This window comes from Piliocolobus tephrosceles, chromosome 13 (assembly GCF_002776525.5).
Source record: "Piliocolobus tephrosceles isolate RC106 chromosome 13, ASM277652v3, whole genome shotgun sequence".
Taxonomy (NCBI): domain Eukaryota; kingdom Metazoa; phylum Chordata; class Mammalia; order Primates; family Cercopithecidae; genus Piliocolobus; species Piliocolobus tephrosceles.
The window spans coordinates 111674102-111698763 of record NC_045446.1 but is presented as its reverse complement, the minus strand read 5'-3'; the positions used below and the strand labels follow the sequence as shown (position 1 = coordinate 111698763).

At 39.8% G+C, this 24662-nt stretch overlaps 1 long non-coding RNA gene across 1 annotated transcript in view; it reads left to right on the top strand.

Moving 5' to 3' along the window:
• LOC111540263 overlaps nt 1–22810 on the top strand; it is a 72091-nt gene extending 49281 nt beyond the window's left edge. Inside the window, exons 4-5 of the long non-coding RNA XR_002730923.1 lie at nt 17662–17812; nt 22295–22810. This is a non-coding gene — a long non-coding RNA (uncharacterized LOC111540263). The remainder of the gene's footprint in view (nt 1–17661; nt 17813–22294) is intronic.
• The last annotated feature ends 1852 nt before the right edge of the window (nt 22811–24662 follow it).

Genomic DNA, 24662 nt, shown 5'->3' with positions numbered 1-24662 from the left:
TGTGTGTGTGTGTGTGTGTGTGTGTGTGTGTGTGTGTGTGTGTGTGTTTGCAGAGTGGGGGGAAGTGAGGAGGATTAATAGGTACAAAAATAGTTAGAAAGAATGAATAAGATCTAGTATTTGCTAGCTCAACAGGGTAACTATAGTCAAATATAATTTAATAGTACATTTTACAATAACTGAAAGAATATGATTGGATTGTTTATAACACAAAGGATAAATACTTGAGGTGATGGACACCCCATTTACCCTGATGTGATTATTATGCATTGCATGCCTGTTTCAAAATATCTCCTGTAACCCATAAATATATGTACACCTGTTATGTACCCATAAAAATTAAAAATTAAAATTAATAAAAGAGACTTGTTTTAGCATACAGGAAGATCATCCCTTGGGACAATGTACCATAACTTTGGTGAAACTGACCCTGTTCTTGTAGTATTAAGACAAAGGAGAAAAAAACCAGCTGTTTTTGGGAACTTGAGGGCAATTCACCTTGGTGCAGAAAAGTCAAATTTATTTCTAATATTTACTTGGAATGTAAGAGAAAGACAAAACCTAAACCATACATTTTACTGGTTCACTGTGCTTCACTTTTTTAGGGCTATGAGAGAGGACTTAATTTAGTTGAGGCATGAAGGAAAAGGAGGGATTTAGCGCGCTCTGTGAGAGAGGAGTAAGTCTGGAGAGAAGAATGGCAGGAAGTCACTGAAACAGCTGCATGGGCTGGAGTAAGGGTAATGAAAGCAGCAAATGCTCCTTCACTGTCTTGCAAGACCCAATAGTCTGAATGTGGTGGTCTGGGGTTCCTCTTCTCTCCCACCTGCTCCTAAGCCTTAGCAGAATCTGATGCTTGAGCATAATGTCTAAAAAGTCTTATGGCTAGTATCATGTGTCTACATATTAACTCAGTTAAATACTGAATTGGGTGGCAGGATTGACAAGGAAAGTTTTGAGATCCATACAAGGAACAGAGTTTTTCCCAATCAGGCCTGATAGGAAGCTTGACTCACACTTTTGTAGATGGGGTTCTCTGCAATGGTTGTCACATAAGTGCAAGGACAAAGAAACAAACTTGGAAAAACACAGGGATGGATTATTTGTCACCTCTATTCCTTCAAGCCAATCTGACATCCAAATACTCAAATGCAGATTGCCAGCATTTTTCAAATGAACTACAACAAAGAAGAAATGAATGGATGGACAAATGGAATGTGGTACATACATACAATGGAATACCATTCAGCCTTTAAAAAGAATGAAATTCTGACATATGCTACAACGTGCATGAATCTTGAAGACATTATGCTAAGTGAAATAAGCCAGTTACAAAAAAGACAAATGCTATATGAGTCCACTCATAGGAAATACTTACAGTGGTCAAATTCACAAAGACAGAAGGTACAAAGGTGGGTTCCAGGGACCGGGGATGGAAGGAATGGAGAGTTAGTGTTTCATGGGGATGGAGTTTCAGTTTGCAAAGTGAAAAGAGTTCTGCAGATGAATGGTGGTGATGGTTGCACAACAATGGGAATGTACTTAATGCTACTGAACCATACACTCAAAAATGGTTAAGATGATACATTTTATGCTATGCGTACTTTACCACAATTGTGTTTGTTTGTTTGTTTGTTTGTTTGTGAGGAAGTGTCCTTCTTGTCCCCCAGTTTGGAGTGCAATGACGTGATCTCGGCTCACTGCAACTGCCGCCTCCCAGGTTCAAGTGATTCTCCTGCCTCAGCCTCCTGAGTAGCTGGGATTACAGGCACCTGCACCATGCCCAGCTAATTTTTGTATTTTTAATAGAGACGGGGTTTCACCATGTTGGCCAGGCTGGTCTCGAACTCCTGACCTCGTGATCTGCCTGCCTTGGCCTCCCAAAGTGCTGGGATTACAGGCGTGAGCCACTGTGCGCGGCCCAAAATTTTTTTTGAAAAAAGAGAAGAGGCCGGGCATGGCGGGTGGCTCATGCCTGTAATCCCAGCACTTGGGGAGGCCGAGGTGGGCGGATTATTTGAGGTCAAGCGTTTGAGACCAGCCTGGCCAATATCGTGAAATCCCATCTCTACTAAAAATACAAAAATTAGCCAGGCGTGCTGGCAGGTGCCTGTAATCCCAGCTACTCAGGAGGCTGAGACAGGAGAATTGCTTGAACCCCAAGGCAGAGGTTGCAGTGAGCAGAGATCATGCCACTGCACTCCAGCCTGGGCGACAGAGCAAGACCCCCATCTCAAATAAATAAATAAATAAATAAGAGAAGAAAAGAACCCTTAGGCTTTTCTACGTGCACAATTTTCCTCACCATCTGAAGTCCTTCTATTTTTGTCTTTGCTCTGATAACAGCTCTTACTAAATAGTTAAGCAAGTCCTTGATTTGAATTCTTCAGGCTTCTCTTCTGTAAAACGGGAATAATCTTTCTTATTATGCAAGTGCTTCTTTTGAGGTATATTTGGACCTTTTCTTAAATATCAGCTGAATGAGACTCTTCTCTTCTTTATCTGCTTCCACACTCAAAAAATAAAGAAGGAAAATTTAATCACAAAGCCAGAATGTGTTACAAGAAGTGCTGCTATGAGTCAGTCAGATTTTTCCTGCAGTACTTAGGGCTCATGGAAAGTGACTGCAGTGCTGAGCTGGATTTAGCAGGAAACTACACTAAGACTCATGACATACGTGTCACCAATGATCAGGACATCTTACTGAACTAGTGGCTTTTATTCCCTATGGAAAGGCCTGGGAAAGTTGTGATTTCCCCAGAATTACTGACTTCACTTCTCAGATACCTTTTACAAAATCCCATGTATGGTAAAGTCTTTGTACTCATATCGCAAACCGTGTCCTTGAGAATCAATCACTGAAGCAATGAGTAGAGGCACAAAGGCAGAGTGTTGAAGAACTCTGACCCAGAAAAAGTTAGTTATAAATCCCTGCTCTGCCATGCACCAGTTACGGGTCCTTGTCCATGTTACTAAATCTGTTAAAGCTTAATGTTTAAAACTTAATGGGGCTGGGCGTGGTGGCTCAAGCCTGTAATCCCAGCACTTTGGGAGGCCGAGGTGGGCAGATCATGAGGTCAGGAGTTCGAGACCATCCTGGCTAACATGGCGAAACCCCATCTCTACTAAAAATACAAGAAATTAGCCGGGCGTAGTGGTGGTGGGTGCCTGTAGTCCCAGCTACTCTGGAGGCTGAGGCGGGAGAATGGCGTGAACCTGAGAGGTGGAGCTTGCAGTGAGCCAAGATCATGCAACTGCACTCCAGCCTGGGTGACAGGCGAGACTCCGTCTCAAAAAAAAAAAAAAAAAAACTTAATGGTATCAGATCCCAAATAAACACCTCCCTCTTGGTGGTGGGAATGCAAATTAGTACAGCCAGCCATTGTGGAAAACAATATGGGGATTCCTCAGAAAATTAACCACAAAACTACCCTATGATCTAGCATGTTTGCTTTTGGATGTATATCCAAAGGAAGTGAAATCAGTAAGTCAAAGAGATAGCTAGCATCAACTTCAGTGTCCATTAATGGATGAATGGATAAAGAAAGTGTGGTACATATACACAACGGAATACTATTTAACCTTTAAAAAGAGGGAAATTGGGTCATTTGTAACAATGTGAATCAACCTGGAGAGCATAATGCTAAAGTGAAATAATCCAGCCACAGAAAGACAAATACCACATATACTCATTTATATATGGAACCTAGAAGAGTTGAAATCATAGATGCAGAGAATAGAAATGATGGGAACCAGGGACTGGGGTGTGGGGGGTGTTAAAAAAAATCTTGCTCTGTATCTATAATTTGGACTCTTTTTTTAAATTAATGACTCTTAAACATATAAAACCCCCTACTGTATTTTTGGTCTATCTCTCCAGTTCCCTGATACTGTTTTAATCCTTAATTCTTTCCTCATCTTTAAAAAGAACTCTTTTTGTTTACTTTTCTTTACCTCTTAGAAAACGTCACCAAAGATTGTTATGAATCACAGCAGTCTGGCTTGAGAATTGGTCAACATAAAAGTTCCAAATATAATTTATCCCTGGATGATGTTGTTTGTGAATTATTCATACAATCTGATTAGGAACTTGAGAGCATTTGCAGTCAAATAACAACTTTCCTCCAAATGACGCACAGCACATCTGAGACAGAGCACAGTGATCTCACTTGCCAGATGAGAAACCGAGGCCCGGGAATGCAGAGGGCTGAACCAACGTTGAATGAGAACTGTGGAATAAAACGTCAAAATGTTTCTACCAGGGCTTAAGACCAAGTAGTAAATCCCCACCTACTCCCTCTCCTCCTCCTAGTTCCTGTAGGATAAATTATTTTTAAGAGAAACACGCAGGTGAAAGGAAAACACGCTCTTGGAGGACATGTGGCTAACCCAGATGCTAACAGCATTCAAGCTCAGATACAGCAATAACAGCAGAAACCACATGTGTACTAAAGCCAGTACTTAATCTGCTCTTCTTAACCTGGCATGCAAGGCCTTTCATGAGCCAGCCCCAGCCCGGTTTGCCAGCCTTGGCTTGCCCACCGAATTCCCAACTGGAAACTGAAACCCGAAGTAACATTCATACTAAACTCTCTCCAGACACCCAGCGTCTCCACCCTTCTTCTCTTCCTGCCTTACTTATCCTTCCACCTTTGACCTGAGCATCAATGCCATTAGGAGTACTTCCCAGCCTTCCTCCACCCTTCCTTGGGGTTAGATTCCCCTCCCCCATGTTCCCAGAGTACACTGTGCATATTCCTGTCAGGGTATCTCATACTGTGTTAACATTACCTGCTCCCTTGTTGCCCTTTCCCACCACACTGGGAGCTCCTTTAGAGGAAAGACTGTAGCTTGAGTGCTTGGCACACATTAGTTCTTCAATAAATGCATGCTAAGAGAATCAGTATTGTCTAGGTCTCCAAAGAAAAGGAACTCTTTGGCCAGGTGTGGTGGTTCACACCTATAATCCCAGCACTTTGGGAGGCTGAGGTGGGTGGATTGTCTGAGGTCAGGAGTTCGAGACCAACGTGGCCAACATAGTGAAACCCTCTTTCTACAAAAAATTAGTGGGGCGTGGTGGTGTGCACCTGTAATCCCAGCTACTTGGGAGGTTGAGGCAGGAGAGTCACTTGAACCCAGGAGGTAGAGGTTGCAGTGAGCTGAGATCATGCCATTGCACTCCAGCCAGGGCAACAAGAGTGAAACTCCATCTTAAAAAAAAAGAAAGAAAAGAAAAAGAGCTCTTCGCTTGATTTCTTTTTCTTCTACTAACAGGTAATGAACTTTCCTGGTGCATGTAGTAAGGCTATGATCTAGCAGACTTGTTCTATGGAATCAGGATGGCTTACCTAAATAAAAAAAAAAGAGTAATAGATTGTTTGACTTGAAAGGACATTCAGAAGTCATTTATTTTTCACCCCCATCAACCCCAATGTGAATTTCCTAGAAATTTGAAAAGATTTTAGTAATTAAAGGCCATAAAAGGTAGCAGTCAGCATTAGAAATAAGGACATGTTAACCTTAAATGGTCTCAAATGGCATGTTCAGATAAGTTTGGCTTTCAGGAATCAAGAATGAAGCTTCCAACTTGTCACCCCTTCCTGTTGAGACATGTGAGTACATAGAAAGTCATGTAATTCATAAGCCTATGATTCATTTACTCTCCATTCATCAAACTGCTGAGTTTCATGAATGTTTGATGCCTGTTTAAGCTTCCTTTTCTTGACAAGGAAGTTTGTTTTTGGGAGATAACTCATGTACCAAAATCTAGAGACTTACAGGGAAATTCCAAAGCAGACAAGTCAGACAGGCATGTAAGCTGGCCCCAAAACATTTTTCCAGTACTGGTTAATAATCTAGGAGTCTTGAGGGGAGTAATAGTCTGTAGATACATGGACCACTAGTTAATTGACTGAATTACCCAAGAGATCAATGAGCGACACCAGAACTTTGAAGGTTTCCCCAATTCTCTATACAGTCTTGGTTGGCTTCAGATTTATGGCATGAGACTAAAATGTGTAAAAATGACCCAAGGATTTTAGAAAGAAAAACACTCAAGTAAAATAGTGGTCACTTTGAAAAGCAGTAAGAATGGATCAATTCAAATCATAAATTGTATTATTGTCTATGTGAAAATCCCATGCTAAACCTTTTATTTCCCCTTCTAATTTTTGAATTGTGGTAAAATACACATAACATAAAATTTATCACCTTAATCATTTTTAAATGTACAGTTCAGTTGTACTAAACACATTCATAATGTGCAAACATCACCACCATTCCTCTCTGTAACTCTTTTTGATGCCAATCTTTATTTTTAACGTGAGATGTTTTGTGATTTGTGTGTGTGTGATTTTTTTTTTGAAACTGAGTCTCACTCTGTTGCCAGGCTGGAATGCAGTGGCACAATCTCAGTTCACTGCAATCTCCACCTCCCAGGTTCAAGACATTCTCCTGCGTCAGCTTCCCGAGTAGCTGGGATTACAGGCGCCCGCCACCACACCCAGCTAATTTTCGTATTTTTAGTAGAGATGGAGTTTCAAATCTTTTAATGTTCTGAAATGACCCTACACAAGGAGGGGTTGAGGTCTTTCTTTTTGTTTCTCTCTGTGATAGAATTCAAGATTAAGAATGCTAAAGTCAAATCTTCAAATGAGAGCATCAGTCAGAAGTTGGTGTCAGATTACTAGCTATGACTGAAAAAAACAAATCGAAACAAAACAAAACTAACCAGATATCATCATCTAGGAAAAGGCTGTTACTTTAAAATAACTGTGATGTCCAGAACTGAGGTCTGACTCAGGCTTGACTAAGTTAGGAGCGGCAGCGGTCAGACTCATGCTGAAGAGACATCTTAGTTTGCTTGAGCTGCTATCCCAAAATACCTGAGAGAAGGTAATTTGTAAATAACAGACATTTATTTCTCACAGTTTTGTAGGCTAGGAAGTCCAAGATCAGGCACCACAGGTTTGCTATCTCGTGAGGTCCTGCTGTCTTGAACACTGCATCCTTTGTAGAGGGCAAACACCGTTTCTTCACAAGGCAGAAGGGATAGAAAGGAAACAAGAGCCTAGGTTATTTCCTCTAGACTTTTTACAAAGTTGTTAATCCCATTCATGAAGACAGAGCTCTCATGACCTAATTACCTCCTGAAGATCCCACTTCTTAATAATATCACCTTAAGGCTTAAGTTCCAACATAGGAATTTTGGAGAGGACACAAACATTCAACCATAGCAGGAGAGAAAGCACTGTAGTGCATAATAGGCCGAACCCAAGGAAAATCAGTAAATTGAGATGAGTTTGAATTACAGCTTGGGATCTCTAGAAACCTAAGAACCCTTCTAATTCTTGAGTTACTGCATTCCTGCTTCATGGTGCTCCAACATCTGCTTGAACACTTCTGTATATACAAAATCCTTTACTTCCTCAGCTTACCCATTATACAGATGGCTCTGACTGTTGGAAGGTTTCTATTTGTATTGGAACAATATTTATCTCTGTGTTTCTTCCAGCCATGCTTCCTTTTAAAGATATGCACAATAAGTGAAATCCTTTTATCCCACATAAAGTTTGGGGATCCATCTGTGGAGATTTCCATGATTGATGCTTCTCTCTAGGTGGAAGCTTCTTGGATCTTTCAACTTCTCCTCATATGACATAGCTTCTAATACCCCCACTTTCTTGATTGTTTTCCTCTGAAAATCCTTCTGTTTGTCACTTCACCCTTCAAATGTATTAATTAAAATGAATGTACAGGCCTCTTCATGCTTAGATCTTAAAAAAGTCATGGTGGAGTCACAGTATGGTGGACAGTATTTGGTGGACAAATTTTCTTCTATTTCCTGAGCTCTCTCCTTCATAGCCAATGAATGTGATTTTTCTGTGCTTATCACATCTAAGTGGCATGTTTGTCAGCATTTGTTTACTAGAAAATTCCATTCTCGTTATTTCAAATTATTATGGGCTGTCGAGTGAAAGATCTTGCCTTAGACCACATTTAAATCATGACATCAAGTGCAGCCATACAATTCAAGGACAAATAAACCCCAAATAAACATAAGGAATAAGGGGACTCTGTATATCATTCAAAAGCAAAATGAAACATCATTTTTTTATGTGAGTGTAAGTGCAAGTTGACAGGAAATTCAGGATAGGATTAGTGAAGGGGGAAAAACCCCTTATTGATTTATTTTTTCACAGAGAAAGCCAGATTGGATATGTCTGGACCTTGGGTATATACACACACAGAATTAATCAAGAAGAGAATGTACAACTGCATCAATATGTTGTTATTTTTATGGTTATTTATTGGACTTTATTTGTCTGTGCAATAGAGAACAGTCCGTAGGCTCCATGGAAAGGTTTGCATGATATATACTGTAGCGGAAAACAGATGGTCATCTGATATTAATAACTGTGTTTAAACAAAGCCGAATTGCTATTAGTGATACCATCAATGATGATGTATTTGGAAAGCATGGTAAAGGGACTTTCATCCCCTTGGAATATTTTTTCTTTCAATGTTTGTGATTGTCTACACAACATTGAAAACATCTGCATGTAAACCAAACCTTCAGCCCATCATCTGCATGGCCGGCATATGCAATGCCAAACAACTGAGCACTGAGAAAGAAAAATGCAACTGGCTAAATTATTTAGACCAATACAACCAGATCTGAGTAAGTATTCAAAGAGTTGGTTAGTATGGACACCTCACTGTATCTAGACACAAAATAGAAAATCTAATTCAAGTCACTTGGATCTGTTAAGATCTTACTTGGTTCCTGTTTACTTCTAAGAATACAGTTTGGATGCCTTAATGACACTGCCTGTCATCCCAGCCTCATCTGCAGCTTCTCTTCACTTTATAAACTCAGCAATCCAATCATACAGACTATGCACCAATTTAAGAGCGCTTGATGCTTTTTCATGTTTTTAAGCATGTCTTGGCTTCTTTGCATTATACCTGATATTTTTCTTCTAATTTTTCTGTCTGATAAACTTCTAATCTTCCCATCCATTTTTAAAACCATGCTCAAATATAAACTCCTTTAGGGAAGTCTTTGCTGACTTCTCTGTACTAAATTAGTTGTTTCTTCCACTACACTCCAATAGGGCACCTCATGAAAGTTACCATCACACTTTGCATGGGGATATTTTGTCTACAATTGTCTCTTTCTTATTGGACTATGAGTACAGTAGGAGACACGTCTTTTTAATCTTTGGCTCCTCTGTACCTAGATCACCGGCTAACTCATAATTGGCATTCCACAGATTATATTTGAACTAATTGCAATTTGAACTTCTTCATTGAGAGGATTTCTATCTGAACAATTTTGGGTTCTTGTTCAACAGTTCACTAGAGCTATACAAATGATAGCTAAAGGAACAACTCTCAATTCAATATTGATTGGATTGCATAAATTGAAATAATGTGTTCAATCAACTTTAATTCATTGAGTGCATATTTTGCATTTCATGCCTTTTTTCAACTGTATGGAAGACACTTTAATATATTTGTAGTTGTGATATGTGGCTTATGAGGATGCCTGAATTCTTTAGGAATTTTCCAAATCTCCTACAATGCATGATACTAAAAAAATACAGCTAATGTTAAATACCTAGTAACCTTCACAGAAGCTATAGCATGAAAAGGTATAAAAGGATTATTCACCTATTCAATTCTAGGCACTAGAGAATTTTCATCATGTCTTTTTTGCTTTATATTCAAATATTTGGTAAGAAAAAGAAATTTCCCATGTTATCATTTTATGTGTAATATTAACTTGAGAAATGTACATGCTTTTGTATCTGTAATATATATATTGCATATTTTTATGTAAAGTCCTTTTGGATGTGTACATAGATACATGTAGATATATATTTATACACATACATAAACATATAAATATGCATTTATAGTTAGTGAACAGAAACAAACAAAACCTAAAGGGAAAACCACTTCATTCCCTCAATCTCACCCACATGCCAAATAATTTTCACTTTTTCACCAAAACTGTCAGTATAAAATGGAATGAAGGGCAGTACAGACATACTTTCACCAGGCTTAAGGGTATGAGATAATGAAACTAGCTCCTAGGATAAGCATATTTATTGGGTTTGTTATGTATCAAATGTAACAAAAGTAGAGGATCTGAAGAACGCCCTGTGTGGTTCTTTTCACACCCTTTGATCACACAATTCCTCTTTAATTCAGATGCAGTAGAGCTTAAGTGGCTTCATTGATGTGTTAAGTGTGGAATGATTTTTGTATAAAATAAAAAAGGCTCCATTATGTGTCCAGAAAAGCCTGTGTGTGCTTGTTTATTGAGACAGGAAGTCGGTTTCCCACACAGAACAACAGTTCTTCGATGCTGAAGCATTGTGTCTGAAAGAAGAGTAAAGGAAACTTAATTTTCTACCTGGCAGAAATCGGCTTCTGGAGGAAGGGACAGACAATGCGATTGGACTTCAGCTGAATGAGAGGGCTTGATTGATTTTCAGAAAATGTGCCGTGTACAGGGAGGTTACTCGGAGTACTTTTGTTAGGAAAACGCATTTTTCATAGTTGGAGCCTGTTTTTGTACCTGGCTTAAAGTGATGCTCCCCAGTGAATACTTGCCACCCCTCTGAAGTCAGTTGGGGAAAAAAGAAATACTTTCCCAGAATTGTTACCTCCTAAATATTGTCTCCAGGTTATTGTTTTGTTATATTTTTCCATCAAGTTGGCTGCCATTTGCTTTTTTTTCCTTTTTCTTTTTTTTTTCTCTTTGCTTGCATGGAGAATACTTCTGAGGATTTCCAAGGTGAAGTTTATAAATCTATCCATAGTTTAAATATTGAGGCATGGATATAGTTCCTATCTGTTAGAAGTGAATTTTGACCTTGTAAATCCATGATCCATGGAATAAACCCTATGTTGTGGCCACACGATGAAGCGAAATAAGTATCTATCTTGTACTCAAAAGGCCGGGCTTTTTTCTCTATACCATGCTGCCTTAAATTATTAATACACAAGGTAGCAAAATTCCAGCCATTCTTCCCATCCCTTATGGAATCCCATGTCCACTCTCCTGGTTATTGTCATTGTCATCTTCCTCTTCATCCTCATTATGAACTGTCTAAAGATTGATGCTTCCTAGCTGGGAATAGTTCATAGAGAGTATATAACATTATTGTTCTACTCAGCAATTGTATAATCTGAAACAGACAACAGTGAAGTGGACCTAAATAAGAAGAATGTATAGACAATAGTGGCTGGGAGTGGTAATCCTAGCACTATGGGAGGCTGAGGCAGGCAGATCACAAGGTCATGAGATCGAGACCTTCTTGGCCAACATGGTGAAAATATAGTAAATATTTTTGTATCTACTAAAAATACAAAAACTTAGCTGGGCATGGTGGTATACACCTGTAGTCCCAGCTTCTTGGGAGGCTGAGGCAGGAGAATTGCTTGAACCCGGGAGGCAGAGGTTGCAGTGAGCTGAGATCATGCCACTGCACTCCAGCCTGGGTGACAGAGCAAGACACCATCAAAAAAAAGAAAGAAAGAAAGAAAGAAGAAAGAAAGAAAGAAGGAAGAAAGAAAGAAGAAAGAAAGAAAGAAAGAAAGAAAGAAAGAAAGAAAGAAAGAAAGAAAGAAAGAAAGAAAAGAAAAGAGAGAGAGAGAAAGAAAGAAAGAAAGAATAGAGAATAGAACAATCTCAGGGATTTTTTCCATTGATAACATTTACCTTACTAATATTTCAGAGTTAAATCAATTTTCAGGGTGAAGACCTCAGTAAAGAATATAGTGGTTTCACAACCAAGAAAAATTTTGTTAGGCTGTGGACACTGTGTGGAGGTGACAGGATTAGAACTGCTATTGGATTGAGGCTTGGTGAGAGTGGATGATCCAGGCACATACGCATCTGCTCAGTCAATTGCTTAATTTTTCCCCATAGAATGATTCCTTTTCTGCCCACCTGCCCTTACTATTTTTCCAACTTACTATTAATGCAACTTCTACTTCACCTTCCCATCATGCTTGGGTGATTTTTTTCCTCAAAATTGATGTCATAATATCCTTTTGATCATTATAAACTTGTTTATAAAAGAATTTCACAAAGAATTCGAGGGGATAAGTATTGAGGCAGGATGAGGAATATTCTTTGAGAAGGTCCCAGACTAATGGTTCAATCACGAAGTTTCTTCCCCTTGGCATGCAGAATGAATTCTTCATTCTTGACTCCTTTATTTGCCTAAACTATTTTATCCCAACTCACAGTAGCTTAGCCATAGCTGTTATCCTAGGTATTTAATGCTCCTTCTTCATGCATATCTCACATTCCTCTCATGCATTTCTCATTAAGTCGTCTTTCACCCCCTCCATCTGTTTGTGTAATGCTTGGTATGTGTCTGTTGCTGTGTAATAATAGGCCCTAAGTCATGTGACTTTAATTTATAAGGTCAGACACCATTTTTCCTGCAGAGAATTCATTTTTGTCCTAAAGCTAACTCTTTTGCCTCACTATGATACTGTTTCTGATAACCAAAGATAAAAACTGAACTTTAAAATATATATATATATATTTTAGTATATATATATTTTATATATATATATTTTAGTGTATATATATATTTTATATATATATATATAAAATATATATATATACTGGACCTTTATCACCAAAGTCAACAACCCAATGAAAAGATGGTCACATCAGGAATCCATAAGCTGGATTCCGATCCTGGTATTGTAATTGACTTGTCACAGCTCCATTCCAGTTGCTTCAGCTCTCTGATCTTCAATTTATTTATCAGAAAATTGTCTTTCTTCTCTCTCTTTCACCTCCTTCCCTCCTTCTTCCCATCTTTCCCTCCTTCTTTCCTTTCTTTCCTCCCTCTCTTCCTTCTTTCCTTTTTTTCCTTCTTTTTTTGACAGAGTGCAGGAAATTCTACCCCCTTGGCATGCTCAGTATTTTAAGCTGAAGGAAACAGAGAAAACCAGAGAAGCAGAAAGGTCCTTCTGACCTCTCTCGAAGACCCTCACGTGACAGGTGTCCTGCCCTACAGCCAGAGAGAAGGAATGTTCCATAGAGAGACTAAGAAGAATCTGAAGAATCAGGCCTTACTAAGTGCCCTCCAGGTTATCTTTAAGTCATACCCCCTTTTTGTCCAGTCGTGCCTCTACATTCATCATCAAACCTAAGCATAAAAATACAGTTTCTCCTGGGTCTTCATTTTTGAAGACTTGTGTCACATAAGACATGAATTAAATATGTTTGTTATGCTTTTCTGTTGCTAACCTGTCTTTGGTTATAAAGGTATCAGCCATCAACCTTGTGATGGGTAAAGCAAGATAGTACTTTTTCTCCTCTATACTTTCTTTTTTCCTTTCTTCCCTTTTCTTTCTTTCCCTTCCTCCTTTCCTTTCTTCCTTCCTCCCCTTTTCCACATGTTCTCCCTTTTCTTTTCTTCCCTTTAATTTGTATTTACTAAACGTCTCCATTCTCAAGGAGAGAGCAACAAGCAAATACAAATGTTGTCATTTAAAAATAAATTAATTTTTAAAAATGAAACATTAAAATAACAACACAAGGCTGTTGTAGTTAAATGAACAAATAAAAAGGAATAAACTTTGTATGCATTCGTAGAGCACTATATAAAACTATGATATTATTGTTATGGGAGAATGAAATTCCTAGACAGACCTGATGATGTAGAGATTAAAAACTTGGACTTTGAGGTTACTAGAGAAACCTGAGTTTCAACTCTACTAGCTGAGTGACCATGGGCACATTACTTAAAGTTTCCAAGTCTAAATTTCCTCAGCTGTGAAATACTGTGTGTTAATAAAGTACATAACTCAAAGGCTGTTGCAAAGATTGAGTGAGATTTTATATGTAAAATGCTAAGCACAAATGTCTAACATATAATAAATGCTAAATAATGATAGCTATTATTATTATCATTGTTCGTTAGGTGAGGCAGAGTAACTTGTACTGTTGTCATTTTTGTTATGTGAAATAACGATAGTAATCTCAGAGGAAGCAAAGGTTGGTGGGGTTGGGGGAATCAGGACTTCTCCTGAGAACTGTCAGTTTCCTCTAGAGAAAGGAATTCATTGAAGGAGAGATGGGACTGTACCTGGGGTAGAAGCACAATAGGGTGGTGGTTAAGGCTGATATTTGTAAGCCCTCTCACTTGTTGATCGCCAACCTCTTCCTATCACCTTCCGAAGATCTTTTTATCAGTTCCTTACTGAGTTTGTCCAGTATTACCTCTTAGTGTCCCTTGGCCAGAGATTTCTCTTGAAAAATCAGCTGACGGCTTGAAAGTCTCACTCTTTTTTCCTATATCTGTCAAAATTCTATTTATTCTTCATGGCCCAGTTTAAATATCAACTTTTCATGCAGCCTTTCTGGGCTGCCCTAAAATGCCATTCAGAACACCTACTCTGTGTTCCCATTGCACTGTTAGCAACTAGGAAAGCGCAATTGTGTTAGAGAGAGTGGGCAAATCTCTCTGTGCAATGGCAATAATGATTTGTCTCTTGTATTAGACTGTGAGCTCTTTGAGGGGAGGAACTGCACTGCCTTCAGCTTTGGATCCTGTATCTTAGTCACTTGTGCCTCCTACATTTTAAAACTAGACAAATGACATTGCATTGTTTGCATGGAATTGAATCCTATGAAGAAAAAAGCAATGGGTGTGATCTTCCAACTCTTTTAAGGTCTGGTCAGAGCTGACCTAGGAGTACAAAACCAAAGAAAGGGCTCAAGCACTCTGACTTCCAGCTGAAATCCTTACCTTCATTATAAGCTCCTGCTGGATCCCAGAGGCCCTCCATGACTGAGGAGGTGGCCCTGGGTCCCTCAAAACTGAAGTTCAAGATAACCCACTTGCAATATTTGGATGAGTGCCTTGATGACATAGACTCTAGAGATCATGAAGCAATGAGAATGTTTCATTTAGCTTATTTTTTGCCATGTTTTTTTGCCATGTGCTTATCAGGACATTCAGATGGCTGGAGTTAGAAAAGGGTGTGGAATCTATATTTGGCTAAATGCAATGAAGAAATTCCTTGGCTAAAAAAGAAAACAATCTTTCTTTTCTTAAAAATTTAAGTCGATGTAAAAAAAAAAAATCTTTGCAGTGCAAGATAGAGTTTCTTTTTCCTTTTCTCTCTGTCTTGGGGGCCTTATCTGATTTTAATCATTATTGGCCAGATATGATTTGAAACAGCTGAAGCTAAAATTTCCTGGGGAAAAAAAAAGAAATCTTCAGTTGCAACTATTGCAGCTGTCTACCTACTCTACTCCCCTCCTCCAAGGGAGCATGGGCTATTGAGTGTAAATGTTGAGGATTATGAATTTCACTTTTAAAAGGCTTTAATGCCCTGCAGAGTTTTCTCAGCAATTTTCAAGTCTTGTTAACCATAATATATCCAGTTCTCGATTATCCACAAAAAGCGGAAATGAATAGTGGCACAGATAATCCAAAACAGAAAAACAATCAAAATGTTTCTTATATTTTACTTTGGAATGCTTTGTATGACTTTTGGGGGGTTCCAATTTTCCTTCCCAGTGATGTTCTGCTCAGGAAAAAGTTAAAATGAGTTTGCATTCCCTAAGGCCACACTGAGGGATGTGGCCTAGCCACATGCTGGGTGGCAGGGAGAAGGCAGCCCGAAATCTAAGGGAAAAGAATTCCACTGATAATCTAGAAGTGGAAAATGCTCCTATGAATAATTAAGGGCTGACCAGAATATAATTCAGTTTTATAAATTTGTGTGGACAAGTTTTTGGTCCACATTAAAAAAAATATAGTTATCCTCTTAAGAAGAGTTAAAACTGGTATCAAAGAGAACTTTGGTATCAAAAACAAATGACCTCAACGTTCTTTACTTTTCACAACCCAGTGGCACTGGCACTATGTGAAGGAGTCAGGATCTGTTGATGGGGCCAAGGGGACTCAGTTCTCAGCTAATGTGTTCCAGCTCCATCCTTCAACCTTCTTCAATTGAACATGTGTAGATTTATAAAATGTCAGGCTATGTACTACTGTCCCATCTACCATGGTAGTTACAATTACCATTCCTATTTTACAGATGAGAAAACTAGGGCTCATACAGGCTCATTATTAATTTAAGTTCACAAAGCCAGTCACTGTGAACAGCTAACTTTGAGCTCAGGACTATCTCACTCAGTTTGGATAACTAAGTTAAGAGTCAGAAGTTAAGGGGTATCAAGCTTTTCATTATTTGAATGTTTTCCTGGTTTCCCTTCATTGTTCTTAGATAGTAAATTCAATTAAATATTTATGAGCTCTGACTACTAGGTTGCTCATATGTATATATGTATAATATATGTGTGTGTGTGTGTGTGTGTATATATATATATAATCATGATATTGTGTTACAGGAAAAAAATCTAATAATACTTAGATATAATCTCAGCCCTTGGGAGCTTTCAGTTTAAAATAGAAACCAGATGAATAGAATAGAGTGAGAAACCATGTGACTATATAGTAAGGCCGAATGAGACAAGTAGATATAAGAAATGGCAGGGCAGGGTCAAATCACATTAGGATGGGAACAAAAAATAAGAGATTTCAGAAAGGCTAATGAATGACTGAATGGAAGTCAGTGGGCAATTTCAATTTCAATGTGCTGTGTATGATGTGAGTAAGAAACCAAGTGCACACTGCTATTGAGATGGGCCATAACAACTGGATGCCATTTTGTTGAGAGCTCTGATGTAGATGGGATGGAATTCCAAGTGTTGAGAATACTTCTAGCAGGTAAAGTTAAGAGCGCACCAGATGTGTTCAGAGAACCTTGAGTTGATCTGAAAAGAGAATCTGCTCAAGGAGAAAAAAATGTAAGCAAAAATGAAAATAGTAACAACAAAAAAGCAAAATAGCATCATAATCTTGTCATAAAAAAATCAGAGTTAGGGACAGAAATGAGAGAGAGAAGAGAAGAGAGAAGGAAGCCATTTTCAAAACCCCTCATGTTTTCACATGTTTTAGAAAATTTAAATACTCATCTAGCAATTTGGTATAAAACAATGGGCACATTTTTCAGTAATTTTAGTGCTGGAAGGAGAGGAAAAGAATAGGTAACAAAAACAAATTTATTAGTCCAAGGCCACCCTATTGCTCAAGTGGATCCCTAAAAACTCAGGGGTCCTAACTCCTACTCCAGTGATCAGCTGCTAGCTAGGCCAGCTTTGGGGTATGACGTTAGCACCAAGGCCAAGCTTCTGGGAAGCCTTAGAGTAGCTTCTGGGAAGAAAGTAGGGATTCCAGGATGTTTACAAAATACAACTCAAGGATTATGTGTCTTCAATTTGTTCTGGAAGTTTCCACACTCATCTTAGCTAAATCACATTCCTTTTCCCTTGCAGACTTTTTTGTCTGTCCTTGATTTCTTCTTTGACATCTCATCCCCCATTATCTTTTACTCTGTCAAACCTGATTTTACCCCCTGTATAAAAATGCAAAAGCCATAGTTGTTTACTCCTACACACCCTTAGCATTTGCTTGGTCTTTTTCTCTTTAGTCTCTGGAGCCTTAGATATCTCTAGGCCACATTCATCACTATGGACATGACCTCTATGAAACTGGCCACGGTACTCTGGGTTGTCAATGTACAATTCTATTTCCCTTCCTGTAGTGGATGCTGTGGGGGCACCACCTCCTTGAGGACCAAGGCACTCCAGCTGCCAGGAATATTGGCTGCTAACCTCACACAGCTGAGCCTTCCATGAAAATTGCTCTCTGCCAAAGAGAACTTCCTAGTCCAAGATCATGTCTACTCTCCAGAGGTAGCTCTTAACTAATGTCTGTCCAGACCCTTTGTCACAATGTTAGACAACTGTGTGAACGGCTATCAGAGCTCCAGAGCACCCCAAGGGATCTGGGTAGCCCTCTCTTGTACATGCCCCACTGTCCAGCTTCTCCCTTTGCCCAGTCCTGCTTCCTTCACTCTCTCGTAAGTATCATCCCTGAGAGCACTCCTAATAACTCCCTGAATGCAAATCTCCACCTCAGAGTCAATTTCCCAGGGAACAGTCTCAATACCCTATATTTATTGTGGCTTGTATGTTGTCGCTGTAGTAACCTGTCTTGTAATGAAAGAAAAAAAAATTACAGTCTTTGAAGGGGTCAGAGATCAAGGTTTTGGTAGCCTCTGTACAACAGAATTCATTGAGCCAGGCCTATAGCCTAGTCCATTCATTTTCTTACCTCTCGACCTTGAGTTAAGTAATGTATCATTCCTGTGTATTGGCTTACTTTGGTTCAAATGGATAATAACCTATATGATGGAGTGATGGGGGAGAAAAATGAACAGATGGTTAAACATCCCTAAAAGACCATTACGTACTGTGAAAATACTTAAATTCTGTAGCGAAGTCTCCAAAATCTTAATCCCCATAAACTGAGATTCTACAGAGTCCACTTCCTTGGAAATAGTTTTGAAAATACCCTTTGCTTCACTTTCTGTGGATTATGCAACCACAGAATTCCTCCGGGGACTCAGCCACACCCCAAATCTTAGCCTAAATCACTGAGTTTGACACAGATTCATAAGAATTTGGCAAGCAGCTCACCCACATTTTCTACCAAATTGAATCCAAATGTTGCCTAGGTTGGATGAGAGTTCAGTCAAGAGAAGGAGGCCCAGGCCAATGGACTGCTAAATGGTGATATTCGAAACCCAAATGAGTTTGGCTTGGCCCTAAGAGTAGGAGGAAAGCTTTGAACCATAACATATGATATAAGCCCTGATCCAACTCAAAACACTTTTTACTTTTTTTTTTTTTGGTTGTTATTTCAGAAATGCACTGACCCTGCACTCTACAGGACACTATGCTCATTCCAAATGCTAAAGTCAGTCCTAGGAAACTGCAGGCGCCTGTAGGGTCAAAGTAGAGTGGGGAAGCTGGTTCTTATCACCTGTTTCTTCAATTCCCTCTAGAACAGAGCAAAGCTTGACAAGATGGGGTGGGGTAGTAGTGTGTGAAAGGACTGGAAGAACTACTAATTCAGGCTCCTGTGAAGAACCCGATCAGCAGTGGGCTTTGTGTGGCGGCACTGATTGAATTCTCCCTCTTGACAGAGAAGGTGTTGGCCTCCTGCTTCCTGGAATAGTGGCTATGACTAACTCATGTAGCACTGGATACATTTATAAAACAGAGAAAATTAGATTTTGCTGCTCACATCCAATTTTCTATTACAACTTCTTAAATAATTGTCCTTTTTTTAAACTTTTGTATTAGGTTTGGGGCACATATGCAGGTTTGTTATATAGGTGAACTCGTGTCACAGGAGATTTTTTGTACAGACTCATAATCCGGGTAGTAAGCATTGTACCCAATCGTTATTGGGTACAGTTCTACTCCTCTCCCTCCACTCACGCTCCCCACTCAAGCAGGCCCCAATGTCTGTTATTCCCTTCCTTGTTTTCATGAGTTCTCATCATGAATTTAGCTCCCAGTTATAAGTGAGAACATGCAGTATTCGGTTTTCTTTTGCTGTGTTAGTTTGCTAAGGAATAATAGCCTCCAGCACCATCCATGTTCCTGCAAAAGATATGATCTCATTCTTAAATAATTATCCTTTTCCTTCTCCTTTTTCCCCTTCTCCTATTCCCCCTTCTCCTTTTCCTCTACCGCCTCTTCCTCCTCATCTTCTTTTCCTTTCCTCCCTCTTCCTCCTCCTCTCCCCACCCTCTTTCTTCCTCTTTTTTTCTCCCTAAGAAACTTCACACTCTCCACTGTCTTCAGGTCTCATCGATTGCCCCTCCAAAACCCCCCATTACACCAGCACCCCACCCCTGGGAAGACTTTCCCAAGCTGCATCACCCTGTCTCGACCCCCACCCCACACAATCATCTTCACCCCAACCCTCGCCACACTCCTGCACCTCCCATCACCACTAGGACTCCTCTCTCAGAGGTCCTGTCTCCTAAGGCCCTAGCTGCCTAGATAAACCAATATGTTAATACCTATGGGAAAACCCACGATAAAACCAATATTAAAATATAGTATGTTTGAGTCTTGGCTTTGTCACTCCCAGGCCGTATAACATTGGGTAAGACGTTTAGACTTTTTAAACTTCCATTTCTTCACCTCTAAAATACAGCTAAGAAAGACTCAACATACAGGGTCTCAGTTTACATTTAGCTTCCACTGAAAGACATCTCTTGATCTTCCAAAATAAGATTAAATGCCCCTTATCTATGTTCGTATGTCATTCTCTCAATTCACTTGTCATAAAGCTTGTCAGTTGCATCCTAATTCCCAATATAATTCCTGATTCTTATTACGAATGCCTGAGGGCAAGACGTATGGTTGATTCCCCTTGAAGCCCAGTGGCTAACACAATGTTTAGCACATAGCTGGTACTAAAATAAGGGCATTAAATGAATGGGCCACCTCTGGAAGCATTTATAAATAGTGGAAATTGTTTCTCCCAGATGGCATGTTTATATTGGACCAGTGTCCTTTTTAGATCATGCCTTTGCTGGAGAAGAGACCATAATGGAAATATCAGGTGCAGGAAGATGTTTTGGTGTCACTCAAATAGCTCCATGTAGGTGGCCTCTTGCTCTCTCCAAACATCCAGCTGGCTCTGGGCCCGTGCACCTGAAGGGAGATATCTGAGACTGAGAACACTTCCTGCTTAATTTCAGTGACACCAGTTTGGCTCCATTTTCACCTCCAAGCTGGGATCAAATGATCCCCAAGTGCAGAGAGTTAAGGAGAAATGTCTCATTCTCTCCCTTGACCTCCTCCCTTATTCCCCTCTTCTTATGTTTTTCATAAAACTTTAAACGAGATTCCCTTTGGTCGTTTTGTCATGTCCTTTGGTCAGGCCAGCAGCCTCCCCAACTGTGGGCTCTGGCACTTCTCTAAAAAGGTCAAAATGGGGATAGAAAATTCTTGATGAGGTGCTTGAGTGCTTACGTTAATGGGAGAAGAGATAAAGAGGGAAACATGGAGGGTGTGGGATGTATGAGACTGCATGTTCACAGGGAAAAGTAATGTTATGCAGAAAGCCTGCCACTGCTAATGAATCTGGTAAGAGGACAGGAAAGAAAGGGATTATTTATGTTATGCCTTTTGGGAGACAATTTTCCATGTGTCTTACATTTTTACATCTGGCAGGTGCTGACAGTCCTTGTGCTGGGCTCTCTTTTTAAGGGTGTTTCCATAGTGGAAACAGACATGGAAAAACGGAGCTGGGCTGGAGCATAGGGCAGGTGCACTTAGGGTCCATTATGCAACATTTGGGTTTTCTATACTCAGGGCTTCTCTCTCATGAGCCACCCTACAGTGTATGCAGGTTATCACCTGGCTCTCTTCACATTGTTCTGTGGGAATTCGGGCTTGGAGGGTCAAAGCAAATATGCTAATACTCATATTGCTTGCTGTGCTGTGAGTAGAGTCCATTGTTTCTGACCCAGGAATATTGTGTCTTCTGCCAGCATCCATGAATCCATCAGGTTATCTTGTGAGCTTACAAGTAGTATAAAGTTTCAAACCCTTCACAGTTCTCAACCAAGCTCTGTTCTCTTTGCCTAAAGGCAGCCTGTGAAAGAATTCTGCCTTTATAGGTCTATGTGAACCCTATCTTCTATGAAAAAAGAAGGGGGAAGAGAGAAAAAGAGCACATACTTATTGAATGTCCCCTGTTTACCAAGCCATGCTGGGCTGAACTGAGCTTCTCACACATTATCTCATTTAATCCTCATAACACCCTAGGAGTAGATATCGTCCTACCTCTTTCATAGGTGAAGAGTCCCAGGCCCAATAAAGTGAAGTGACTCGCCAAGATCACTCACAGGGTGTGAGGTTTAAACCTAAGCCCGTCTGTTAAGGGAGTTACTGATCTTTCTGTTACATCATTCTAGGAAGTCCTTTATTTTCTGTGTTTTGAATTGACCAATCCAAGATAACAGGAGAGATGCTAGCAAGTCTAAAATCATTTCCCTAACCACTCTGTTATCTGTTCCACGATTTTTCCCAACTCTATCCCTGGACATATTCCTCAGCTTAATGAGCACTTCTTCATTTTTGTAGTCTTTTGCCTTTTCTTTTCTAGGATCCCAGCCTCCAGCCAATGTTACTCATTTTGCTTAGCCTTGGACTTCTTGACGCTTGCTATTGCTCTAGGATTTTTTTTTTTTTTTTTTTGGAGGGGGTCTACTCAGAAAGATGTGAAGCCCTTTCTCTGATATCACCATAGAATGAATAACACTGTCCAGACGTCACAGTTCTAAAGAATTCTTGTTTGGTTTTCAGATGTGACTGGAGTGATTTGCACCCGGATGCCTAGACTCGCCATCTGCTCAAAGATTGCTCAGAAAGCCCTCCCATGCATTCCCCTGCTGCATACCAGCCCACTCTGCCTGCAGCTGCTGTCTGCAGGACTTCATATCTACGCCACACTGTTTAAAAGCTGTGCTTCAAGAAATCACAAAAACATATGACTGCACCTACTACACAGCCTAAATGCAGCATAAGTTGACCTTGCTTTCTAAGAAGTGGGGCAAGAAATGCTTTTTTGTGTGTGTCATGTCTGTTTGTTTTTCAATTAAGAGAGGAAAGCATTAGGCAGGCAGATGGAATGTACATGCGAGGATGAGGAGACAGAAAACAAGTAGCCCTTTCCATCAAGATAGATTTCTGGGGTCGCTGGCTTTTGAATGTCACTCCTGATTTCTCTTTCCAAGGCACTGTACCACCAGCCTACTGAGATTGTGTGGGAGCTTTCATGGGGGTTATATTTCACTAATGAAAATAAATTTTGTGCATAATCTGAATGCTTATGTTTCTTTACAGAATAGACTTAGTTTAGCAATAAGTTAATAATACTGACATACCTCTAATTCTCTGGGGAAAAAATTTGCTACTCCAACTTCCATTCCTGCAACATCATCAAAGTACTCACAACAAGAATGAACCAATTAGCAACACTTATTAGCACTGCCTAGACTCAGTGTAAGCAGATTTTGAAATAAAAAGGAAAGCATGATGGGACATTCTTATGGTTTAAATATTTGTCTCCTCCGAAACTCACGTTGAAATTTAGACTCCAATGTAGGGCCGTTGAGGGGTGGGGGCTTTAAGAGGTGATTGGGCCATGAGGATCCTACCCTTATGAATGAATTAATCTATTCATGAATTAATGGGTTAGTGGATTCGTGGATAAATGGGTTATCATGGGAGTGGGGCTGGTGGCTTTATAAAAGAGGAAGAGAGACCTGAGCTAGCACTCAGCCCCCTTGCCATGTAATGTCCAGCACCATCTCAGGACTCTGCAGGGTCCCCCACCCAGCATGAAGGTCCTCACTAGATGTGGTCCCCTGATCTTGTACTTAGCCTCCATAGCTGTAAGAAATAAATTTCTTTTCTTCATAAATTGCCCAGTTTTAAGTATTCTGTTACAGGCAATAGAAAATAGACTAGGACACACATAGACCTTGCTTTATGGAGTTCATAACCAATTTGTAGAGAAAGACAATGATTCACGAAAAAGAAATAACCTACACCAGATGGTAGGTGAAAAGACACATGTGAGCAGCACAAAGTGTTACCGAAGTTGTGAAAAAGGTATCATTAGTCTCCTAGCTACCAAGACTCTAAATGGAGGAGTTATCTTCAGACCCCAAACCTAATTCACTCCCACACAGGTTCCTTCAAAATGCCTCTTGCTGCCTCCTCTTTCTCCATTCTATGCCTAAATGCATCACCTTAAAGTCTTCATCAATTTATAGTTAAATTGTTAAAACTTTTTACCTGTCTCCTTGCCGCTGGCCACTTCCCACTCCAACTCATGTGGAGCACAAATTAAACTTCCAAAAGCACCACTTTGATCTTTTTCCTTCCCTATTCAAATACTTCCCTGGATGCCAATTTCCAATTGAAAGAAAGTCAAAACTTGAGGATTGGCATGAAAGAAGGATCCAGGTTTGTGCTGACCTGGGCTTGGTCCTAGGATGGTAACCCTGGGAAAAAGAAAGAAAAACATGAGTAAGTCAAGCAAGACTTGATGGTTGGAATACAGGAACTGAGAGAAGGTAGCATTACCAAGAACCTAGAAGACTGGAAGATGAGCAAAAGGCAAAAATAGAGAAGTGCACATTTAGAAGATGTGTTGAGGTGAAAAAACTCAGGGCTTTTGCAGCATCACCTACCACTGAGTATGCACTTAGAGGGACATAGGAGGGGCGCCACAGACCCTTGCTGAGAAAATAAATAAAAGAATGAATGAATAAACCTCCTGTTTGCATTATGTCCATCGTTTCACTTTATCTTTATAACAACCTTAGTTGGGGGTTCTTATTATTATCACAGTTTTACTGATATCTAAACCAAACTCAGAGAGGTTACAAAATTCTCCCAATACCCCCAGTAAATGAGAGTTAGTGCTGAGATGTGAAGCCAGGTCAGCTCGATGTTGCAGTCCATCTAGCACGTTGCCCTCTAGAAGCATCTAATTGTGCAGCACCTGGAGACGTGGAGCTGTGGGACACATTTGCAAAAGGTGATTGTTTATCATCAAAGCTGCAGGAGACACTAGAGGAATGTTGCAGAGGACAAAAAAGTAGACATTCTGGACTTCAGCAATGGGAAGTTTTGGAGATAGAGGAAGCGGAACTCTTTTTTT